Here is a 22,290-nt window from a genome sequence, read left to right as displayed (position 1 = left end):
GCAAAGTTTATTGTACAGTGTCAAACAAAAAAATGCGGCCTGTTTTCCCTCAAAAAGTGTAGGGTCGGTGGCCAAAAATTAGGGTAGCTTGGACACCGGAGACAAACGATGTTTTTAGGCCTTATGTGTTTGTAAAGATGCATTATTGATGGATAATTTACATGAATAAGCTGTAAAGTAATGGCAGAAATGTAATAAATATTTAATTATCTTTGTTGGTATTTAGAGAAAGCACGAATATTTCGTTACTTTCATAGAACTGAGACGTAACGTCAGCTAGACTTGTAAAGTAAAGTACTTACTCGTTTAATACTCGTAGCTTTGCAATACAGTCACTCTGTAATGATTTATTATTTGGTGAGAATGTTATGATAGAAGAGATGTACATGGGATAACATGACTTTATAAAAAACGAAAGTGAAATGTTAAAAAATGTCAAAGGATAGTGCGTTGATATTAACTGTGGTAGTTACTAAATCTAGAATTCTCTTTTTTAATCATTAATCATTAAAAGAATCATGTATTTCGTTTTGCAGGTAATATAAAATACTATGTGTAAATACATAATGATTATTATCATAATTACAATGTATATGGTTTCTGGTGACTTATAGGCTCATGGGACCGTGTACTATGCTATGTTCTGTTGTAGATATGTATTGTAAAAGATATGCACATGTCACGATAATGAAATAGTGGCTTATTTACTATACAAAGTTTGTCTTTATCTCTATTATCACTTCAGAAATACACGTGCCTCCTCTTATATTCGTGCAAATTAAGCTCTTGAAACATAACATATTTTTCATAACAAAAGGTTTGCATCTATACGACATCTTAGATATACTACATATTCAATCACCAATATATTTCTTCTGACATAAAAAATACAGGGCTCGTCCGGGATTTGAACCCGGGACCTCTCGCACCCAAAGCGAGAATCATACCCCTAGACCAACGAGCCGCACTTGACAAATAAAGGTATCATAAAAATATATTATCTATCTAGTATGATGACAACTGACAAATTGATTTGACATGACGTCATAAGATATAAGGCATTTTACCAATATTAGTTTTAATTCACAATTCAAACATGCTACACAATTAACAATTTTCAGTTTGGATAGCATAAGTTCAGTTTCCTGACCTAAGAAATATCGCAAGGCCATTAATAGTTTCTTAAGCAGATTCAACTAAATAAAAGAACGTGCATTTCATCATCTGAATCACTTTGTCTACGAATTAGGTATGCTTTTTTCATTAACAACATATCACACATTCAATTATATAAGCACCATACGTTTTGTGTTAAGCTAAGTGCGACCATTCTATGTTCGTTAAGGAATCATACATCGTTAATATGCGTTGTTCTGTTCGAATCAAATATATCGACAGTGCTTTATTGTCAAAGAGTAGTCATTGCTTAATATACAAATTATTTCATAACTCTCATTTGCCGGGCGTTTTTAATGTGATCAATTGGTACGAATATGATTACAAATTTGACCACTTGAACGTCTCATGATACTGTTACATAATTAATGGTACCCAGTATGTTGACAATACATTAAGCGTTTCTGTTACGATATAGAAAATATTCATCTTTTAATTAACTATTAGCTTATTACATTTGTATAATTTTAAGAATTACTCGTGTTACTATTTAAATACGACTAAGATAATTGTGTACATCAACACGTTGAATAAAGCGCTTTTGAAATATGTTTCTTGGTGCAAGTGGAAAAGAGTAATTGGTAAACAGAAGCGAAATAGTTATCATGTTATTTCACATTGTAGACGGTATTCAAATCGTTATTTATATACTATAAGACGTGGCTTTTGTATGAGTGTTAGCGATATAGTAAGATTATAACATATTTTGTCTAATCGTCACGATATAAAATAAATAAATAAAAAATTACATAAATAAATAAATATTTTATTTCTTTAACGATATTAGAAAAAAGTCCCAAACACGGAAATTACGGGAAAGTGTCGAAATAACACCATTATTGTTTTTTTTCTAACCACTGACTGATTAGAACTAAACTGTTTTTTCCGTTGGTATCATCTGTTATTTAAGATCAGCGGAAGTTCAAAACGATGAAGTAAATGCTGGTTGTTATTGTAATTTATATAGCAGGTAACTAAAAAAGTTGGGCTCGTCCGGGATTTGAACCCGGGACCTCTCGCACCCTAAGCGAGAATCATACCCCTAGACCAACGAGCCAGATGACTACGATGTAACTTGAATATTCTATATCAATGATTAGATTGCTAGCTCCGGACCGCGGCAGTAAGCCACGTTGAATTTACCAGATCACAGTTCAGCACCTCATCGCTGTACTAAATTACAATAAGGTTGGGATATAAACACAAAAAAAGGTAGTTTTATATTAGTCAAGTGACTTACACGTGGTAAACTACTTTACCTCTATTTAACACGCAGTTAAACTTTTTAAAGCATTACGTACGAAATGCAAAACTTATATTGATCTATTTAAACTACAGTTATTCAACAGTTGTTACAACTCAAACTGAATCTGAACATTTAACCTAGTTAAAAACGTGTTTATATACATCATGTAAAATTGTTAACCTGTATGTAGTATTAATTTATAGCGTCTTATCTAGGCAGCTGTTAACGTACACTTTTGTATACATATTGTTTGTTATAAAATACTGTTCTTTTAAGTGTGGCTCGTTGGTCTAGGGGTATGATTCTCGCTTTGGGTGCGAGAGGTCCCGGGTTCAAATCCCGGACGAGCCCTGTTTTTTTTATAACATTTAAATGTTTCAGAAAAATATCTAAATTATTAAACCCGTCGGATATACTTATTTTTTGCTATAGTCTGATTTTATTGACCTGTCAATTATGAATACATTATAGTACTCATTTAAATATTCGATCCCACTTCGGTTTTGTCCGTTTATTTTACGAGAATTAATATGGAGTATATAACTAACGTTTGGAAAACTCACACTAGCTTAATGTACATTCTCGTAACATCCGCAATAGCACAGTCCGTTAAGTGATTACCTAATGTACAAGAGGTCCGAGGTTCGATCCCTTCTTTTGTCATTCTTTTTAGGCTTATTCTTTCTTTATAATACATTATTTTTTCAGTATATTTTAATGAAAATTGTCAAGCGTTTGCAAAATTGTCTACACGGATATGAAACAACTAAGAAACATTGAATAGTCATGTTTTGTATGACCAATTGATCACATTAAAACGCACGGCAAATGAGAGTTATGAAATAATTTGTATATTAAGCAATGACTACTCTTTGACAATAAAGCACTGTCGATATATTTGATTCGAACAGAACAACGCATATTAACGATGTATGATTCCTTAACGAACATAGAATGGTCGCATTTAGCTTAACACATAACTTATGGCGCTTATATAATTGAATGTGTGATACGTTGTTAATGAAAAAAGCATACCTAATTCGTAGACAAAGTGATTCAGATGATGAAATGCACATTCTTTTATCTAGTTGAATCTGCTAAAGAAACTATTAATGGCATTGCGATATTTCTTAGGTCAGGAAACTGCACTTATGCTATCCAAACTGAAAATTGTTAATTGTGTAGCATGTATGAATTGTGAATTAAAACTAACAGTTTGTCAACGTGCTTGATAAAATGCCTTATATCTTATGACGTCATGTCAAATGAATTTGTCAGTTGTCAACGTAAACTCAGATCATAGATAGATAATATCTTTTTATGATACCTTCATTTGTCAAGTGCGGCTCGTTGGTCTAGGGGTATGATTCTCGCTTTGGGTGCGAGAGGTCCCGGGTTCAAATCCCGGACGAGCCCTGTATTTTTTATGTCAGAAGAAATATATTGGTGATTGAATATGTAGTATATCTAAGATGTCGTATAGATGCAAACATTTTGTTATAAAAAATATTTATATTTTAGTGCACCATACAAACTTTTTATGAATTCTTCGGATGCTTTAGAACAAGTAATTTATAAAAAAAAATAGTTATGTTTCAAGAGATATAAGAGAGGAGGCACGTGTATTTCTGAAGTGATAATAGAGATAAAGACAAACTTTTTATATTAACTAAATAAGTTAATATTTTATTATCGTGACATGTGCATATCTTTTACAATACATATCTACAACAGAAAATAACATAGCACACGGCCCCATCAGCCTATAGGACACCAGAAATCATATACATTGTAATAATGATAATAATCATTATGTATTTACACATTGTATGTTATATTACCTGCAAAAAGAAATACTTGATTCTTATAATGATTAAACAAGAACATTCTAGATTTAGTAACTTCCACTGTTGATATCAACGCACAATCTTTGACAGTTTTGTATTTCACATTTTTTTACATCATTTCATGTTATCCCATGTACATGTAATCTATCATAAGATTCTCACCAAATACACATGTAATAAATTATTATACAGTGACCTAATTGTAAAGTTGTTTGCTCAAGGAAACAACGCATTGTCCATGACGGGTTCGAACACGACTAGCGATCCTTAGATTACCAGACCAACGCAATAACCACGCGCTAAATCAGCCATAATTTAGAATTGATCAGATGCGATTGTTTCTTACCCTTGTCATTTTCTTGAGACACTGGGCTATGTAATAAAACTGTCATTTCATGAATAGAGGCAATTTCAAATCCTTATAACAGTGACCCAATGTTGTATGTTTGACCAATTGTATCTCCTTCAGGGAGAGACAAGGATATTGATTTTTTTTCCTTCTACATTTTGAACGCCTGCTTTTGATAACAAGAACACGCCAATACTGTCAAGATCTGCAATCTTCTAATTTGTTTGATATCTAAACATTTATATTATTCAAACGAAACAAAGGGATGTAATTCAAAAGCAAACAAATTGTTATTGTAGCTAAATTATGCTTCATATATAAAAGGGATAACTTTCGTTTAATATATTACATATCAATCTATTTGATTTAATAATTTTTAAAACGATTTTTTTCATTTCAATAATATTATGAAACTTGTATATTTGTGTTTTTTGTTATTTTTAACTACTATTTAAGCTAATACAAGAAAATACCCAACAGCTTTGCGCAGTGGCGGTACCATAGCCAATGAGGTTCATCCGATGCGTGGTTATTGCTAGTTGAAAACTATACCCAATACCCCGCGCAGACGCCCTGAAACATGGGCGGCGAGCGCAATTTATGAAGTTCAACGTTCCTACTGGGACTGAACATTATATTGAAACAAGGAAATTTCACAGGAACGTTATTGACGAGAAAGACCTGTAAATATAAGGTATTAATAAGGTATTAATAGTATGAATATTGATTAAAGAAATGATAATTAATCCATCACACAGTCGTGCCGCTTTTGCGACTCCGTAAAAATGGTATTGCACGGACGTACATATATTTTGACATGACATCATTTGCATTATATAAACATAGCGTTAAGACGCGCTAAATGTTAGCGTTTCACTATAATGAAAAAATGGTTCTTTTTCACTTCAAACGGTCTTTATTTTTTGTATGTGATAAAAAGAATATTAAATTCGTGTAATTTCATTAATGAATTTTATTGAACTCGCATAATATAATTTTATTATAAGTCGTTCAATAAATTCAGTATGAAACTTATACTCATTCAATATCCTCTATATATAACTTAAAGTTAAAAAAATAATATATAATACATTTGTTCAGGAATGTTATATGATACGCATGATAGAGCAGCCTGTGTATACTAAATACACATTAACAAACTTATCTCTTGTGATATTTATAGAACATTGTCATGTCAAATGAACTTGACAGATGTCAACGTAAACTCAGATCATAGATAGATAATATCTTATTATGATTCCTTCATTTATTAAGTGCGGCTCGTTGGTCTAGGGGTATGATTCTCGCTTTGGGTGCGAGAGGCCCCGGGTTCAAATCCCGGACGAGCCCTTTATTTTTATGTCACAAGAAATTATATTAGTGATCGAATATATTTCAAATAGTGTGTAGTGAATCCAAGATGTCGTATAGATGCAAACCGTTTTTTATAAAATAAATTTATATTTTAGTGCACCAAACAAAGTTTTTTATGAATTCTTCGGATGCTTTCGAACAAGTAATTAGTAAGAGAAATAGTTATGTTTCAAGAGCTTAATTTGTACGAATTAAAGAAAAGAGGCACGTGTATCTGAAGTGATAATAGAGATAAAGACAAACTTTATATAGTAAGTAAATAAGTAGATATTTTATTATCGTGACATGTGCATATCTATTACAATACATATCTACAACAGAAAATAACATAGCACACGGCCCCATAAGCCTATAAGTCACCAGAAATCATATACATGATAATAATCATTATGCATTTACACATTGTATGTTATATTACCCGCACAAAGAAATACTTGATTCTTATAATGATTAAACAAAAGAATTCTAGATTTAGTAACTATCAACGCACTATCCTTTGGCATTTTTTAGCATTTCAATTTCCTTTTTTATCAAGGCATGTTATCCTATTATGTAGTATTAATTTAAAGCGTCTTATCTCTTTATTTATTGTAGGCAGATGTTAACGTACACTTTTGAATACATACGATATTGTTTGCTATAAAATCAATTACTGTTAAGTGTGGCTCGTTGGTCTAGGGGTATGATTCTCGCTTTGGGTGCGAGAGGTCCCGGGTTCAAATCCCGGACGAGCCCTGTTTTTTTATAACATTTAAATGTTTAGGAAAACTATCTAAATTATTCACCCGTCGGAAATACTTATATTTTCTAATGTTAGTTTGACAGATCATATAATGTCTTATAATGATTTACTATTAACGCACGAGAACTCGTGTTAGATACGTACAACAAAATGAATTGTTTGGAAATATAACAATATCAATTAGTAAATTTTATAAGACGGAACAAGGGGCATACACAAATATTTTTGTTTTACCATGCATGCTTTTTTAACATAAGCTATATGCTGTACTATAAAAATCTGGATGTATACTAATAGTATATTGTTATATAGATGTGTTATATATGCAGGTTTTGGGCGCATCAAATAAAGATACCATATCATAAGGGCACAGACACTGTTGATCATATAGCCATCGTGGCAACTGGCACATTGGATTTAAATGGAATGCTTCCTGGTATTTTTTCACTATTATTATTACTGTCTTTCAAATTTGATTTACTGCATTTTTTCATAAGTCGGTATTGTATGTAGTGCCTGCCCATGGCGAATATTCTCATTTCTTACTATAGGTATTTAATTAAACCGCTGTAAATTTATATGAGACATTTTTTTATCCTACCTCAACGTTTCAACTAGGAATAATATAAAATGAAGTATAAAAACTTTACCTGAATATACGAATATACTTTATATAAATGTTTCTTACCTGCAAATGTTGCTTACATATTTGAATAAATGCTATTAAAAATGAAAGTAATGTTTTTTTCAGTGAAAACAAATTATTACACAAAAAAATGAAGATACATGTCACATGTCACATTCACAGCTACTTTCTGCATGTGATAAATTTAGCATGATCTAAAACCATTATTTAAATGATACAAAACTTATATTTACTCATATTAAAAAGGAAAGTTTTCTAGAATTGGAAACGTTGCAACGCTCTTCGCTCACATTAGGCTAAGAATAACACAAAATACGATTTTCAATTTATTTCTGAGTATTTTCTCAATTATCTTTTGGAAAACTTTTTATTTTAAGTGCCGCTGTTGATTTAAGCAAGGAATTCAATGTTATGTATTTATGCATTTAGACATCAGTGGAGTTCCTTTAAAATACCAAACTCAGTGTTCTTTTTTCCACAATTTATCATTTAAGATGTGTAAAAATTCCCTAATGCCATTAACGTTGACAAGGTAATACGATTATGTAAATGGCAATCTGGAAAACAATATGATTGTTTTTACATTATTGATAGGTCGGTTTGTAATTGATAAAGTATATATGAGATTACACGTGACATCTGTGACATGGCGTGGAAGAGTTATGTTTGGATAACGAGTAAAATGTCACTCTAACATTGTTAAATCCCATGATGACCTATTCTAATTTTATTTATAGATCTTGTAGTGATCGTTTAATTCAGTTGGTTTTGTGATTTAACCCTTAACATGCTGGTAGTGACTATAGCCATGCCACTAGTGAAGAGACAGGCCATGCTGCACATCTGTGCAGTTGGTTTATATTTGATGGAGATAAGAACATTCAAAAGTGCTTAAATTAAACAAACGATTTCTGCACTATTACACGTTTGAACAAATAACAGTTAAAACAAGAGATACCTCTTTGAATAAAAAAACTTTCTTCGTATGTGATCATGAAAGCAGCCTAAATGTATTTTTTTGTCGAATTTGTTGTAGTATTTTTTTCGCCGATTGCAACGTTACCGAATTTATAAATAATTATTAGAGAAACAGATTGACCTGATTTCTGTAGTTTTTAATGTCATTTTAAACAGTCAAAAAAAATCTTATTGGTATTTCATTTGGTGTGTCTACCATGAATAGTGACATATTAAAAATGTATAAAGAGATTTGAGTGTTAAATTGCCAGATGGTAATCTTCACTTATGTTTAGAATTTACATTTATATCGTGTGTGACCTTGTAATGTGATCAATGAATAAGTTAAGTTTGACCGTATGAATCTCCCACAGGGACAAAGAAATGATAAATGATCATCGTTCCAATAAAATAATTATTGGTACCTACTGTTTGGCACTACATTAAGCGTTTCTGTCACAATAAAGAAAACAATCATCTTTAGCCATTAGCTAATAACCTTTGTGTCAATGTTTTACGATTTTCTAGTGAACTGTTTCTAATACAATCAAGAATAATTTGTACATCAACATGTTGATTAAAGTCTTTCTTTTTTTCTTTCCCCAGCAGTTAGACAGAGATAGTTACTTGTAAATTGTAACGCCATGTTTAGTGTTTGTGTCATATTTATTATCGGATCGTTATTCATCATTAATTACTTTATAAATATATCATTAACGTCGGGAAAGAAGTTTGAAGTTTCTGTATTTTGGTTGACATGTATATCTTTTTACATAAACATTATCATTACATATGATAAAACATAGATATCTCATGTACCTCATACACATAATAATTCAAACCGAGTCTGCAATTTTCATGTCATTTTCTTAAGTTTTGATTAATGCTTCCGAGGGATCACTCTTTCTCCATATTTTGATAGAATTTGTCATGTTACACAATATTTCATAATTATCAAAATGCAATAACTTCAGCAATTTTAACATATCAATTATATGGCCATGGATTAATATGTCTTAATTACCTGTATCATTGTAACATTTGTATCGAACAGAAGTTATTATTTGCAGGCACAATGTCTAAATTCATTTCATTGTTATTACAACACTATTGTACAAATTGAAAACTTGCCTTAAGCCTGCATTTGCATGTATATTTTCATCAATTACTCTATTTTTTAAATTCGCAGGAAATAAATTTTCGCAAAGATTAACATAATTGTTTATGACATACATTCATATCTTTATTTACTTTACATTCATACAGCCATTATAAGACATGCTGTATATTGCTTTGTTTGAAATACGTGGGAAAGAGTAGCAACACTTGTAAAAAATACAGTGTTCAATTGACCATCTTATTGCATAAAAAGTCAACCCCGTAAAACAATATAGCTGGTTCTGATGACTTTCATTTGGGTGACCTTCATTTTGCAAACGTCAAATCAATAAAACATTTGTAGTATCATATGCCCTTTGACTAATTTGGTATCAAATGATTAAATCAAATATTTTATTTTGTTACGTTTTAAGTGACATCGACACTGTAAATACTTCAATATGACTTTTAGGCGTCTTCGCTGAGGAGACAGATCTTAGGTGACATTTCGTGCATTAAGACACAAATATGTTTACTCGCACATAAGGTTTCATTTCTATGTATCGGTCCTTCTATTCATTGCGCTTTTTGGGCCACAAGAATTATATACTCGTTTGATTATTTATCTTTCAATGTGGCTCGTTGGTCTAGGGATATGATTCTCGCTTTGGTTGCGAGAGGTCCCGGGTTTAAATCCCGGACGAGCATTTATTTTATCGCAGTTGTTAAAATATATGAAAAGTTTTTGACTTTTACACTCGATTCAAAATACTTATAATTTGTTTCTGTTAGCTTGAAAATTTATATTTTCTGTTTTGTGTTTATCACACGTTTGTTTAGTATATAACACTAAAGAAAAAAAATATATAATTTTAACACAAAGTTAACTTTGCTGATAACATTGGTCATTCTTCCGAACTCTTTCCCGTAAAATCACGCACGCTAGTGAAAAACAAATTACTACAAAAAATAGTAGTAATAGAAATGAAGATACATGAGACAAATCACATCCAGTGCTACTTTCTTTATATGATAAGCATCGAACATACTCTTTAAAATCAGGAAGGCATTTTAGCAAGTACGTTGACACACTGTTTTAGCTAATGCCTGATATTTACAGTACCTCATATCAATACACGTTGAATTTAACTTTCCTATGTTTCCTTGTTTCAATGAAATGTTCAGTCCCCGTAGGAACGTTAATAAATTGCGCTCGTCGCCCATGTTTCAGGGCGCCGGCGCGGGGCATTGGCTTTAGTTTTTAACTAGCAATAACCACGCCTCGAATGAACCTCATTGGCTATGGTACCGCCACTGCGCAAAGCTGTTGAGTGTTTTCTTCTATTAGCTTAAATAGTACGTAGAAATTACAAGTATATATATAAGTTTCATAATATCATTGTAGTGTAATATTCGTTTGAAACATTTTTGCATCAAATTGATCAGTATATATTATATTAAAGGATAAGCTATCCTTTTTATAACATATGAAGCATACTATTGATATAATCATTTCTTTGGTTTTGAATTAAATTCTTTTTTCGTTTCAATAATGTACATGTTAAGATACCAAAGAAATTAGTAGATCGTAGACAATATTGGCTTGTTCTTGTTACCAAAAGCAGATTCCAATTAGATAATGTAGAAGGAAAAAAAGGCATTCAATATCTTCGTCTCTCCCTTTAGGAGATACAAGTGGCCAAACATACAGCATTGGGTCATTTTTATAACGGTTAGATATCGCCACTATTCATGGATTGACAGCTTTGTTACATTGCCCTGTTTCTGAAAACAACAGCAAGAGTTGAACACTGTCACCTCTGAATAATACTAAATAATGGCGGCACACTGACACATCTGATTAATTCTAAATAATGGCGGCATGACCGCACTCTCAACGCGTTGGTCTGGTAATCTCCAGTCGTGTGGATATGGACCTCATCAGGGGCAAACAGTTGTTTCCTGGAGCAAACAACTTTACACCAATGGCTCAAAACTGGTTTGTAAATAATATTCAAAAGTGTTTTATAAGACTAAAGATTCCTAAACAATCGAACTAAAATAAATCCTGTATTAAGTAATTCTAAAGAAAATAAATTTGATAATATTCCTTTTACGTACTACGACAGTGAAAATTACAGATATTAAGTATCCTATGTGTTTAATTGCTAAGTGGATTTTAGAAGTACGGATGAATGAAGTTTTAAATTAGGCCTCGCAAAAAATGTGTGTTTCCAGTGACATGGTTTTTAAAAAATAGGGTAGGTAGGTAGGCATTCTTTTTTTTAAATATTTTTATTTTCAAATGTATGCGACGGAAATATGAATATGCAGCGCAAAGTTCATTATGCAGTGTCAAACAAAAAATGCGGTCTGTTTTCCTACAAAAAGTTTAGGGTCGGTGGCCAAATAATATGGTAGGTAGGGAAACCGGAAACAAACAATTTTTTAGGCCTTATGTGTTTGTTAAGATACATTATTGATGAATAATTTACATGAATAAGCTGCTGTAAAGTAATGGGAGAAATGTAATAAATATTAAATTATTCTTGTTGGTATTTAGAGAAAGCACGAATATATTTGTTACTTTCATTGAACTGAGAAGTAACGCAGACCAGATTATAAAGAATTACTCGTTTTTTACTCGTCGTACTACATTTTGTTTCTATGCAATACAGTCACTGTATAATAATTTATTATTTGGTGAGAATCTTATGATAGAGGACATGTACATGGGATAACATGACAAATATAAAAAAGAAAGTGAAATGTTACAAACTATCAAAGGATATTGCGTTGATGTTAACATTGGTAGTTACTTAATCTAGAAATGTCTTGTTTAAACATAATAAGAATCAAGTATTTCTTTTTGCAGGTAATATAACATACAATGTGTAAATACATAATGATTATTGTCATTATCACAATGTATATGATTTCTGGTGGCCTATAGGCTCATGGGGCCGTGTGCTATGTTATTTTCTGTTGTAGATATGTATTGTAATATATATGCACATGTCACGATAATAAAATATTTACATATTAACTTACTATACAAAGAAGGTCTTTCTCTCTATTATCACTTCAAAAATACGAGTGCCTCTGCTCTTATATTCGTGCAAATTAAGCTCTTAAAACATAACTATTTCAAGGCTGACTAGCACTAAAATATAAATTTATATCATTATAATAAGGTTTGCATCTATACGACATCTTAGATAAACTACATAAATTTATATCATTATAAAAAGGTTTGCATCTATACGACATCTTAGATAAACTACACACTATTTGAAATATATTCAATCACTTATATAGTTCTTCTGACATAAAAAACAGGGCTCGTCCGGGATTTGAACCCGGGACCTCTCGCACCCAAAGCGAGAATCATACCCCTAGACCAACGAGCCGCACTTGATAAATGAAGGAATCATAATAAGATATTATCTATCTATGATCTGAGTTTACGTTGACACCTGTCAAGTTCATTTGACATGACAATGTTCTATAAATATCACAAGAGATAAGTTTGTTAATGTGTATTTTGTATACACAGGCTACTCTATCATGCGTATCATATAAAATTCTTTTCCAGTTTCAACTGAACAAATGTATTATATATTATTTGTTAAACTTTAAGTTATATATAGAGGGTATTGAATGAGTAGAAGTTTCATAGTGAATTTATTGAACGAATTAAATAAAATTATATTATGCGAGTTAATTAAATTCAGTAATGAAATTACACGAATTTGATATTCCTTTTATCACATACTAAAAATAAAGACCGTTTGAAGTGAAAAAGAACCATTTTTTCATTAAAGTGTAACGCTAACATTTAGCGCGTCTCAATGCTTTGTTTATATAATACAAATGATGTCACGTCAAAATATATATACGGCCGTGTAATACAATTTTTACGGAGTCGCAAAAGAGGTACGGCTGTGTGATTCTTTAATCAATATTCATACTATTAATACCTTATAAATACCTTATATTTACAGGTCTTTCGCTGAACATGTACATGTGATATGATATTTGTATTCGAAATATGAAGAGTGACCAATGATATCAGCAAAGTTAACTTTGTGTTTATCAGTTAAATTACTGGTGACAGTAAAATTATATAATATTTTTTTTTCTTTAGTGTTATATATTAAACACACGTCTGCTTAACACAAAACAATTAATATAAATTTTCAGGCTTACAGAAGCAAATTATAAGTTATTTCAATCGAGTTTAAAATTCAAGATTCTTTTCCAATATTTTAACAACTGCGATAAAATAAATGCTCGTCCGGGATTTAAACCCGGCACCTCTCGCACCCAAAGCGAGAATCATACCCCTAGACCAACGAGCCACATTGAAAGATAAATCATCCAATGAGTATAAATCTTGTGGCCCAAAAAGCGCAATGAATAGGAGGTCCGATACATAGACATGAAACCTTAAGTGCGATCGTTGTTTCTCAAGTTAACATATTTGTGTCTTAATGCACGAAATGGCACCTAAGATCTGTCTCGTCAGCGAAGAAGACTAAAAGTCATATTGAAGTATTTACAGTGTCGATTTAACTTAAAACGTATTTGATTTAATAATTTGATACCAGATTAGTCAAAGGACATATGATACTACAAATGTTTTTGCCAAAATAAAGGTCACCCAAATGAAAGTCATCAGCACCAGCTTTATTTTTATACGGGGTTGATAAGACTTTTTATGCAATAAGATGGTCAATTGAACACTGTATGTTTTACAAGAATTGCTACTTTTTCCCACGTGTTTCAAAACAAAGCAATATACAGCATGTCTTATAATGGCTGTATGAATGTAAAGTAAATGAAGATATGAATGTATGTCATTAACAATTATGTAAATATATGCGAAATTTACTTCCTGCGAATTTAAAAACAGAGTAATTGATGAAAATAAACATGCAAATGCAGGCTTAAGGCAAGTTTTCAATTTGTACAATAGTTTTGTAATACTTAAAACAATTAAAACTATTTAGACCTTGATCCTGCAAATAAGAACTTTTGTAAGATACAAATGTAACGATGATACAGATTATTAAGACATATTAATCCATGGCCATATAATCGATATGTTAAAATTGCTGGAGTTATTGTTTCTCTTTACAACGATGGGATGATTGTTACGCTTCACTCTTCCAAATGAGGAAAACTATATCGATAAAATCAAACATGAGAAAAATGTACTAAGATTTTAGGAAAAGTATAAAGATTCAACATTCTAGTAATAATTTACACGTTATGTGTAATGACCGATTTTGCAATATCGATAACTATATTTGTACTGCGTTACTAACGCAGTAAGGGCTATATTTGCATATTGTGACCTCTTTATGGTAATTTGCATGTGTTGTAAGTGCCATTGATTTTTGGTAAATTGCATTCTTTTGGTACCTTCACAATATTATACTGTTAAAAACATTTTCAAATTTTTATGAAAATTAGCATGAATCTGGAGGCGTGCTGCTTTAAGTGTTTTTAGCTCACCAGAGCCAAAGGCTCAGGGTGAGCTATTAGTATCAAAGGGGGATGCTCCGGCGTCCGTCGTCCGTCGTCATGCGTCAACAATCGTCTTCTTCTCTGAAACTACTAAGCAGATTTACCTCAAATTTGGTCTGTAGCATCCTTGTCACAGTCACACTTGAATTTGCTCATGTCAATCCAATTGGCCCCTTTTAGGGGTCAGCAGAGCAAAAATAGAAAAACCTTTAAACTTCTTCTACAGAACTAATGGATGGATGATCACCAAACTTTGTCTGTAGCATTCTTGGGTAACCTTTTATCACGTTTGCTCATGAATTTGATTGGCCCCTTTTAGGGGCTGCTAAAGCTAAAAATAGAAATACCGTTAAATGTCTATTTCTAGAGAACTAATTGATGGATGATCACCAAATTTTGTTTGTACCATTCTTGGGTAGTCTTCTATCAAGTTTGCTAATATTATTTTGATTGGCCCCTTTTAGGGGTCTCTAGGGCTAAAAAAGAAAAAAACATTTAAACATCTTCTTCAACAGAACTAATTAATGGATGATCACCAATCTTTGTCGGTAGCTTTTTAGGTAGTCTTTTATCAAGTTTGCTCATACTAATTTGATTGGCCCCTTTTGGTGGGTCACTAAAGCTACAAAAATAGAAATACCGTTAAATGTCTATTTTTAGAGAACTAATTGATGAATGATCACCAAACTTTGTCTGTAGCATTCTTGGGTAGTATTTTATCAAGTTTGCTCATATTAATTTGATTATCCCCTTTTAGGGGTCTCAATAGCTAAAATAGAAAAAAAAACTTTAGATATCTTCTTCTACAGAACTAATTGATGGATGACCACCAAACTTTGTCTGTAGCATTCTTGGGTAGTCTTTATCATGTTTGCTAATATTTATTTGATATAAGCCCCTTTTAGGGCCCGCTAAAATAAAAAATAGAAATACGTTTAAACATCTTCTCCTACAGAACTAATTAATGGATGATCACCAAACTTTGTCTGTAACAATTTTGGGTAATCATTTATCAAGTTTGCTCACATTGATTTGACTGGCCCCTTTTAGGAGCCGCTAAAGCTAAAAATAGAAAAACCTTTTAACATCTTCTACTTCAGAACCAATTGATGGATGATCACCAAACTTTGTCTGTAGCATTCTTGGGTACTATTTTATCAAGTTTGCTTATATTAATTTGATTACCCCCTTTTGGGGCCACTTTAGCTAAAAATAGAAAAAAAACATTCGAACATCATTTCCTACTGAAATAATTGATAGATGATCACCTTTGTAGCATTCATAGGTAGTCTTTTATCATGTTTGCTCATATTAATTTGATTAGCCCCGTTTAAGCTCAAGCTTAAATGCCTCAGGTCATGTCATTTCTTAAAATTATTGTTTAAACATATTCTATGCTCAAATTTAATATTAGGCTATTTTGACATTCCAACACTGAAAAGCTGTTGTTTCTGGTGAGCGACTCAGGGCCATCATGGCCCTCTTGTTTATATTTTTTCACTCAAATGAGAAACTTGGGTTGTTATTGATGAAATAAGATGCAAATCTTGTATAAGTGAACATTTTTGTTTACTAAAAATGACTCGAGACATAACGAAAGAAAATAGAAGACTAGTAATTGAATTGGCAATCAATATAACTTTGAAAAAACACGTTAAATGTGAGTCACAGTTATTATATTTATATTGCAAACTTCATAATAGCATGTATGAATTGATTAGATTATGAATTGAAATTGTTCCAACATGCCAATTTTTTTCTTTATATTTATACATAATGAGTTGTTGTATTTCTTTGATACATTGTTAAGTTAAGTTATAAACATACACTTTTGTTGATGGGAAGTTGAAATCACACATCTCCTGGATATCACGATATATTCAAATCTGTCATATAGAATAATAGAGAGACGAAACTGTCACTTCTTCAAAGGCTTCAACCTTTTAAGAATGATCAATATTTGATTTGATACGGTGATGCATCAAATACATATAGTACTTATTATTATTCATCTGAAAAACATTTATATACGGTGGCACAAAGATGACATGTGTGTGTTTTTATTTATCTCGTGGTCACGAGATACTATGTCGTTGCCACGAGTTACTAAGACGTGGCCACGAGATAGCAAAGTCGTGGCCACGAGAAAGCTGAGTCGTGGCCACGAGTTACTAAGTCGTGGCCACGAGATAATTAACCAATCAGAATACACTATATATATTATGAATTTTTTTAACTTAACAACTTACTTTTGCATTCAACATTAATCTTTGGAAATACTGAAGATCTGAACTTGTCTTTAGGATCATATTGGAAAGTCACCTTCCAAGGCCCATCATACATTAATCTTGACTATAGCCCTTTGTTGGGACAATTTTGTGATCGAATTGGTTAGTTTGTACGTACTACGGCCTGTTAACCTTGTTTATACGATAACATGAGAAGGAGTAAGTCCTGGTTTATTTTGTTTGGAAGGGACATTGCTCATGGACAGCAGATAGCCTATAAGGATGTTTGAGGTCAAGGGTCAAGGTAACCATGACACTTTATGTAAAATCCTTGTCTGATGAATAATTAAGAAGGGATAAGCCATGGTTTGTATAACCCAGAAAGATCATTGCACCTGATCAGTAGATGACATCTAATAATTTCGAGGTCATTGGGTAAAAAATCAGGGTGACAGTGACGCTAAATGTAAAACTATTGACCATTTAATAAGTTGTATAAATAGCACTTTACAGGCTGGTGAAGTAAGGGCATCCTTGTACTATAGCACATATCTAGTTAATTAGGAAAATTCATATAAATGGTGTAATCTGATTGGTTATTTATCTCGTGGCTTAGTAACTTGTGGCCACGACATAGTATCTCGTGGCCACGACTTAGCTATCTCGTGGCTACGATTTAGTAACTCGTGGCCACGACATAGTATCTCGTGGCCACGAGATAAATAAAAACACACACATGTCACCTTTGTGCCACCGTATTTATAGGATGATTTCGATAATGATTCTACGCAAAACTAAACTAAGCATACTGTAGGTATATTTGAAAAGTAAGATGTGAAACTAGGCCAATGTGAAAACAATTAACCCCTACCAAAATGTTCACAATCTGTAATTATTCCCATTAAATAATAATACATTCATTCCTAACACTCTGTTAGAGATAACGCCTTAATGATATTTTTTTAAATAACTGTCAAGCAACTGTCAACCATTTTCTAAGGAAAGCAAAATAATAATGGAATAACAAACTGAAATATTTTGTTTAAACCTAATTCATAAAGCTGGATCATGTCCGCTTATTTCAATCATCCTCGAGAAATAAATGTATCTTGTGCCATATGATATAGCACGGGCATACTCCAATGTAGAAGCCGCCTTAATTAACGATCGACCACCGTTTCTCTGAAATATTTGAACGGTTTAACAGTGTAATACATTTTGTGAATGCATCTTATGAAGCATCTTTATTACAAATATATCATTCTTTTAAACATCAAAATATGTTTTCAGTTAAGTTGTGTACATTATACTGTTCATCATATGCAAAAGTGAAAACAAACACATTTTAAAGAGATACATTAATGTTGTTTTCATATTGTCATGGTCACATACGAAGAAAGATTTCAATTAAAAACAGGTATCTCTTGTTTTAACTGCTATTTGTTCAAACGTGTTATAGCGCAGAAATCATTTGTTTAATATAGGCATGTTCTTGAATGTTCTTTATCTTCATCAAATATAAACAAACTGCACAGATGTGCAGGCTGGTCTGGCTCATTGCTGATGGCAAAGGCTATAGTCACTTTCGATTCCACCATGTTAAGGGTTAAATTACAAAACCAACTGAATTCAGATCTAAACAATACATTTGAATAGGTCATCATAGCGATTTTAAAATGTCAGAGTGACATATGACTCGTTATCCAAACATAACTCCTCCACGCTGTCACAGATGTCACGTGCAATCTTATACATACTGTTTCAATTACAAACGGGCCTATAAATAATGTATAAACAATCATATTATCAGTTACTTGATCTTATTACCTTGTCAACGTAAATGACTTGAGGGAACTTTTACTCTTCTTCAATGATAAATTGTCGGAAAAATAAAAGCACTGAGTTTGATATTTTTGAGGAACTCCACTGAGGTCGAACAACCTAAAAACATAACATTGAACTTCTTATATAGATCAAATTGTGCTTTTGAAATATAAAGATATGCAAAAGAAAATTATAAAAATATACCCAGAAATCAATTGGAAATGTTTTTTATGTGTTATTCTAAGTCCGATGTGAGCGAAGAACGTTGTAACGTACTTCAACAATGTGAAACTTCGAGACAGACAACTTATCCTTATCAACATTTTCCTCTTTTGACAAGAGTAAACTTGAGTTAAATAAAATTAAATTAATGTTTTCAGAGCATGTAAGATGCTTATCACACGAAGAAATTAGCACACATGTAACTTAGGTTGTTTTTCCCCTAGCAAATTGTTTTCACTGAAAAAAACAACATTATTATCAATATTTCATAGCATTTATTAGAAATATTATAAGCAACATTTGCAGATAAGAATCGCTAGCGCTGTGCATGTATACTTGTATTCGAAACTTTTTAGTTTAAGTTTATATACGTTAGTATATTTTATGTTATTATAATCTCAGTATCATTTGTTTAAATTCATAGATAAAAAAGACACGTCGACTTGTTTGTTGCTTGTTGCAAGTTTTATTGTTTTAATAATTTTTTATCTGTTAAAATGTTTAATCCTAGTAGAAACATTGAGGCAGAATAAATAAGGAATTATTTAACAACATAGATTTAACTGTTTCATATAAATCTATTTACAAATGTTTAAAAACATGTAGTAAGAATTGAGACCATTCGCCATGGGCATGTAATATTCTTCGGGCACAACATAAAAATACCGACTTATGAAAGAGTGCAGAATATCAAATTTGAGAAACAGTAATAATAATAGTAAAAAAATACCAGGGAGCATTTCAAGTTGGATCCAATGTGTCAGTTGCCACGCTGGCTATGTGATCAACAGTGTCCGTGTTCTTATGATATGGTATCTTTATTTGATGCGCCCAAAATCTGCATATATAAGACATCTATATAACAATATACTATTAGTATACATCCAGATTTTTATAGTACACCATATAGTTTTTAAATGTTATAAAAGCACGCGTGGTTAACACAAAAAAGCTTGTTGTGTATGCCCCTTATTCCGTCTTATAAAATTTACTAATTGATATTGTTATGTTTCCAAACAATTCATTTTGTTTAAAAGAACGTGAACACGAGTTCTCGTGCGGTTATAGTAAATCATTATAAGACATTATATGAACTGTCATACTTACATTATCAAAATATAAGTAATTGCGAAGGGTTTAATAATTAAGATAGTTTTCCTAAACTTTTAAATGTTATAAAAAAACAGGGCTCGTCCGGGATTTGAACCCGGGACCTCTCGCACCCAAAGCGAGAATCATACCCCTAGACCAACGAGCCACACTTAACAGTAATGAATTTTATAGCGAACAATATCGTATGTATTCAAAAGTGTTAACAGCTGCCTACAATAAATAAAGAGAGATAAGCGCTATCAATACATGGTGAATTTAATTAAACACGTTTTATACTAGGTTAATTTCTATCATTCAGTTTTAGTTATTATATAACTTTTGAAGACACTGTAGTTCTACCTTAATGTTTAAATAGATCAATATAAGTTTAACATTTCGTACGTTATGCTTTACAAAGTTAAACTGTGTGTTTACTATTTAATTATACATGTGGTGTGTGTAAAATTAACCTTCAGCTAAACTAGTTTACGACGTGAAAGTCGATTGTTTAATATAAAACTACCTTTTTGTGTTTTTCAAATGATATATAAATAAACCGGGTTTTTTGTTAATTTGTTACAGCGATGCAGTGCTGAACTGTGCTCTGGTAAATTCAACGTGGCTTACTGCTTTTAATCTAATCACTGTTTTAGCATATTCCAATTTACTTGGTTGTCATCTGGCTCGTTGGTCTAGGGGTATGATTCTCGCTTAGGGTGCGAGAGGTCCCGGGTTCAAATCCCGGACGAGCCCAACTTTTGAGTTACCTGCTACTTAATTAACATGCTTTAAACATTAGCAACCAGCATTTACATTTATCATTTTGAACTTCCGCTGGTCTTGAATAACTGTTTCACATGATATCAATGGGAAAAAAATATTTTAGTTGGTTAGAAAAAACAATAATGGTTTTATTTCGACACTTTCCCGTAATTTCCGTGTTCGGATTTTTTTCTAATTTACGTTTGAAAAATTATTTATTTATTTATTTATTTATTTATTTATTACTTATTTATTTATTTATAAATAAATATTTATTTATTTATTTATTTATTTATTATATCTATTTATTATTATTTATTTATATATTTATTTATTTAGTTATAGACTTATTTTATATTGTGACGATTAGCAGTTATAAAACTTATTATATCGCTCACACTCATAGAAAAAACACGTCTTAAAGTATATAAATAACGATTTGATTCCCGTCTATAATGTAAAATAACATGATTACTATTTTGCTTCTGTTTACCCGCTCACACCAGTGAAACGAAAGAAAAAAACGCTTTATTCAACGTGTTGATGTACAAAATTATCTTAGTCGTCTTGAAACAATTTCAAGAATAACTCTTAAAATAATATAAATTTAATGAGCTAATAGCTAAAGATGAATGTTTTCTATATCGTAACAGAAATACCTAATGTATTGCCAAAATAATAGGTACCATTTATCATTATGTTACAGTATCAGTTTTAATTCCCTGTGAGACATTCAAGCGGTCAAATTTGTAATCGTATTCTTACCCATTGATCACATTAAACACACCCAGCAAATGAGATTTATGAAATAATTTGTATTATAAGCAATGACTACTCTCTGACAATAAAGCACTGTCAATATATTTGATTCGAACAGAACAACGCATATTAACGATGTCTGATTCATTGGTCGTATTTAGCTTAGCACGTAACTTATGGCACTTATATAATTAAATGTGTGATACGTTGTTAATGAAAAAAGCATACCCAATTCGTAGACAAAGTGATTCAGATGATGAAATGCACGTTCTTTTATTTAGTTGAATCTGCTAAAGAAAATATTCATGGCCTTGCGATATTTACTGGACTTATGCTATCCAAACTGACAATTGTTAATTGTGTAGCATGTATGAATAGTGAATTAAAACTAACAGTTTGTCAACGTGCTTGATAAAATGCCTTATCTCTTATGACG

The 22,290-nt window shown here is 31.6% G+C and overlaps 10 non-coding genes and 1 pseudogene across 10 annotated transcripts; 6 read left to right on the top strand and 5 right to left on the bottom strand.

Moving 5' to 3' along the window:
* Window positions 1-892: 892 nt before the first annotated feature.
* On the bottom strand, window positions 893-964 carry Trnap-ugg (transfer RNA proline (anticodon UGG)). The gene has a single exon. It is a non-coding gene; the product is annotated as a tRNA-Pro (tRNA).
* A 1,197-nt stretch (window positions 965-2,161) lies between these two features.
* Trnap-agg (transfer RNA proline (anticodon AGG)) lies at window positions 2,162-2,233 on the bottom strand. Its single transcript has one exon. It is a non-coding gene; the product is annotated as a tRNA-Pro (tRNA).
* Window positions 2,234-2,701: 468 nt separating this feature from the next.
* On the top strand, window positions 2,702-2,773 carry Trnap-ugg (transfer RNA proline (anticodon UGG)). Its single transcript has one exon. It is a non-coding gene; the product is annotated as a tRNA-Pro (tRNA).
* Window positions 2,774-3,766: 993 nt separating this feature from the next.
* Trnap-ugg (transfer RNA proline (anticodon UGG)) lies at window positions 3,767-3,838 on the top strand. Its single transcript has one exon. It is a non-coding gene; the product is annotated as a tRNA-Pro (tRNA).
* A 1,258-nt stretch (window positions 3,839-5,096) lies between these two features.
* Window positions 5,097-5,259, top strand: LOC132748526 (U4 spliceosomal RNA; annotated as a pseudogene).
* A 637-nt stretch (window positions 5,260-5,896) lies between these two features.
* Window positions 5,897-5,968, top strand: Trnap-ugg (transfer RNA proline (anticodon UGG)). The gene has a single exon. It is a non-coding gene; the product is annotated as a tRNA-Pro (tRNA).
* Window positions 5,969-6,655: 687 nt separating this feature from the next.
* On the top strand, window positions 6,656-6,727 carry Trnap-ugg (transfer RNA proline (anticodon UGG)). The gene has a single exon. It is a non-coding gene; the product is annotated as a tRNA-Pro (tRNA).
* Window positions 6,728-10,620: 3,893 nt separating this feature from the next.
* LOC132748527 (U4 spliceosomal RNA) lies at window positions 10,621-10,761 on the bottom strand. The gene has a single exon (XR_009628275.1). It is a non-coding gene; the product is annotated as a U4 spliceosomal RNA (small nuclear RNA).
* Window positions 10,762-12,773: 2,012 nt separating this feature from the next.
* On the bottom strand, window positions 12,774-12,845 carry Trnap-ugg (transfer RNA proline (anticodon UGG)). The gene has a single exon. It is a non-coding gene; the product is annotated as a tRNA-Pro (tRNA).
* A 7,582-nt stretch (window positions 12,846-20,427) lies between these two features.
* On the bottom strand, window positions 20,428-20,499 carry Trnap-ugg (transfer RNA proline (anticodon UGG)). Its single transcript has one exon. It is a non-coding gene; the product is annotated as a tRNA-Pro (tRNA).
* Window positions 20,500-21,014: 515 nt separating this feature from the next.
* On the top strand, window positions 21,015-21,086 carry Trnap-agg (transfer RNA proline (anticodon AGG)). Its single transcript has one exon. It is a non-coding gene; the product is annotated as a tRNA-Pro (tRNA).
* Window positions 21,087-22,290: the final 1,204 nt, after the last annotated feature.

The sequence above is a fragment of the Ruditapes philippinarum genome, unplaced genomic scaffold (genome assembly GCF_026571515.1).
Source record: "Ruditapes philippinarum isolate M1 unplaced genomic scaffold, ASM2657151v2 ctg5841_1_1_1_1, whole genome shotgun sequence".
Classification (NCBI taxonomy): Eukaryota; Metazoa; Mollusca; class Bivalvia; order Venerida; family Veneridae; genus Ruditapes; species Ruditapes philippinarum.
This window is presented reverse-complemented; position numbering and strand designations above follow the sequence as displayed.